We start from the raw sequence: 3,180 nt of genomic DNA, 5'->3' as shown, positions 1-3,180 counted from the left end.
CGTTTTGAACCTCAAGGGTATGCCCTGGCACTTGCCACCATCTATATCTCTCTCTTCCTTTACTCAACGATCCCATTTTTATTCTGATCCCTGGCCCTTGTGAGTATGCCTGGCATTTTGCCACCATCTCTATCTTGGTGTCTCTCACTCTCTCTTTCCTTCACCTGCACTTTCTTCAGGTTGGGTAACCATGTACTTCCTTTGCAGTAGCGTTCCTGTTTCTTCATTCCTGATCTCTCCCTCCCCCTCTCTCTCTCTCTCTCTCTCTCTCTCTCTCTCTGGTTGGGTAACTTTGTACTTCTACAGCAAGACACCTGTTTCTGTCTCTCTGTCTCACTATAATCTTTCATCATTCAACACAAGATCACCTCCTCCAATGTCCCCTCTCCTCTAGAACATTTTTTTTTCTTTTTGTCTTGCAAGTACTTGGTGACCCTGTCAGTGCAGGTGCCACTTCAAAGCACCCAGTTTACACTGTAAAGTGGTTGATGTTCAATGGCATCCAGCTGTAAAAATCTTGCCAAAACTGACCTTACCTGTGCATGTGCCATGTAAAAAAGCACTAAGTTCACTCTGCTGAGTGGTTGGTATTAGGAAGGGCATCCAGCTGTAAAAATCCTGCCAGAACAGTTACTAGAGTCTGGTGCAGGCTTCTGCCTGGTCATCTCTTGTGAAACCGACCCACCCATGCTAGCATAGAAGGCAGATGTTAAATGATGATGATTATGATGATGATATATATATATATATAACCAAAAGGATCCAGTTTCACTCGGAGTATAAACTCATAGCCTTAATTCTTTGCTTGTAGTGTGAGATTAGTGTATTTCTCTGAAAGTAATACTTCCTTTTAACACTCAATGATTTTACACTTCTGTACATTACATGCACATATTATTCATGTAAGTGCTTCTTCATATACTCTGTTTTTTGTCTTGCCATGTTTATCACTGAAAATGTAGATTCCAGAGGATGCAACAGCCGGAGCAATCTTCTTCTGTCTCATATTGGCAAGGAGCAGGTTGATCAATAATGTCTTTCCTTTGCCTCCAGGAGCATCTAAGAAGACCCGACCAGTGTCATTGTCCACAAATGTCAGAACTTGCCAGTATACCTTTTGATCCTGTACCAGAAGTAGTTCCTTCTTATTGACAACTGCTTGCAAACTTTCTGTGTTGTATGATTTTCCCTGATTAGCTCTTGTGCTAACCTGTGATGAACATCTCTGACAGGACTGGAAGACCATAGAGTTCAAGCTTGTTTCCACCCAGTGATCAAACCTTGTCCTCTATTAATCTTAAGGGTGAGATGGCAATCTCAGTGATATGTTAGACATACTGTGTTGAACAGATCCCTACAATGTAGAATGTAGTTAGAATTTTCACTTCTCACCATGATGTGGAATCCATGGAAGTCATTGGATGAAACTCTCTTTGAGGAGTTTGTCTGTACAATGTTGATGTAATCATCTTGTACATAACAGAACGGCAATGGATACTGTAGTGCATTATAGGACCTGTGTGTTTCTGAAATCCCCATCATTGTCCTCCAACTCTGAGATGGAGGACAATGTCATGCCTGTCATGGTCTTGCTCAATCAGAAACACAACTATTTTATTTGCTGTTGGCCCATTAAACCTCCCTCCATGTTGACCAGCTGGTTTCTTGTCTGACCTGCTAACTACCTTGTATTTCCTGGAGTTAGCTGGAATTGTTTCAAGTGCAGCTGTGAAGCTTGTTGTTGTGCAGCATCTTTTGCAGAGACATCTCAATGCTCATCCTGATGCCAGAAATGTTCTTGCACCTTTCTTGCCCTTCTTGTTGAGAATCACCCATAAAATATATTTGTAGAAATTTTGGTGACTCATTTGACAGAGGTAGTAGAAAGCCAATCCGATGATAAATCTGCCCTTGGATCTTGAAAGTTTGCATGAATCCTGGCTCAGTTATTTCTCTTGTGGCTTCAATGATGTGATCTGTAGCACAGTGTTGTATTGTCGAATTTTGTTTTGGAAGTGCTTAGAATCTTGGTCAGTTGATGACAACAGTTTCTTCAATGGCTCTGGAGGTTGGGGCATTGCAGGGAGTTTAACCTTTCCACCACAGCAGCACAGCCCAAGTGTCTCTTCAGGCCACTTCCTTGTTTTACAGTGTATGCATTCATTTGTCATTGCACCAATCAAAACTTTAGTGTCATCTGCATAATTAACTGCTGGGTCATAGAAAAAGTAAGCGATAGAAAGTGAGGAAGTCCAGTGAGAAGTTAGATAGGGAACGCGCCTCCCAAATACTAAAAATAGATGTTTGTAGAATCAAAACAAGTTGTGTGATTGATAGAATAAGAAAGAGAGGGGAGTGAGAGAGAGAGTGAATAAGGAAGAGGAGTGAGAGAGTGAAGAAAGAAGAGGAGTGAGAGAAAGTATATTTAGTAAAGAAGTGAATCATACATATAAAGCAAAACCATATTATTGTGTCTCAGCTCAAATTATTACTGCACCCCGATTATGGTACTAATTTGTGCAGCTATCTTCTCATGAAAAGCGAACATACACATAGTTAAATAGATAGATATTGCTAGATAGATAGATATAGTCAGAGTGATAAATAGATATAGATTTAAATAGAAAATAGATAGTAACAGAAATCCTTAGAAGAAAGGCAAAATGTTTCTATGAGGAATGTGAAGAATAAGAATTTTAAGCTAAAAATTTATAGAAAACTGACATTCATGTTTTTCCCCAGGAACCAAACAAACAATGCAACTGAAATGAAATAGAAGCAGTTAAAATGTGGCATAACTACAGATGTATATCTATCTGACTTTGTTGCTTCATAACTTCCAGAAAAATAGATGCTTGTCAACAAAACTTTCAACAAATAATCTCTTAGATCCTGTAGATAAGTATATGTAAAGATTTGTTGGAAAAAATTTTTCTGAGGGTTTGGGGAGAGGAGTTTTGGAAAATTCACATGACTTGACATCCCCCACACCTCATAACTTTCAGGAAAATGGGTATTTTTTAATGAAATTTTATACAAATACCTTTCAAATCAGTGGTTCTGGAAAATGGAGTTTTGGATCAGACGGCCACATAAGTTGGAATTTCTCCGTTTTGACAGGGATTTTTTCCAATTTCTTTTTCAGCACTGTCTTCAGAATGATGGGAGGTATCTTTTCAT

General features: G+C 39.2%; 1 protein-coding gene across 1 annotated transcript in view; it reads left to right on the top strand.

Moving 5' to 3' along the window:
- The window catches only part of LOC106871767 (vacuolar protein sorting-associated protein 54), a 434,878-nt gene that overhangs the window by 125,025 nt on the left and 306,673 nt on the right, over window positions 1–3,180 (top strand). The window lies entirely within an intron of this gene.

This window comes from Octopus bimaculoides, chromosome 11 (genome assembly GCF_001194135.2).
Source record: "Octopus bimaculoides isolate UCB-OBI-ISO-001 chromosome 11, ASM119413v2, whole genome shotgun sequence".
In the NCBI taxonomy this organism is placed as follows: Eukaryota; Metazoa; Mollusca; class Cephalopoda; order Octopoda; family Octopodidae; genus Octopus; species Octopus bimaculoides.
Note: the sequence above shows the minus strand (reverse complement) of the source record. Positions and strands in the feature narration are given on the sequence as shown.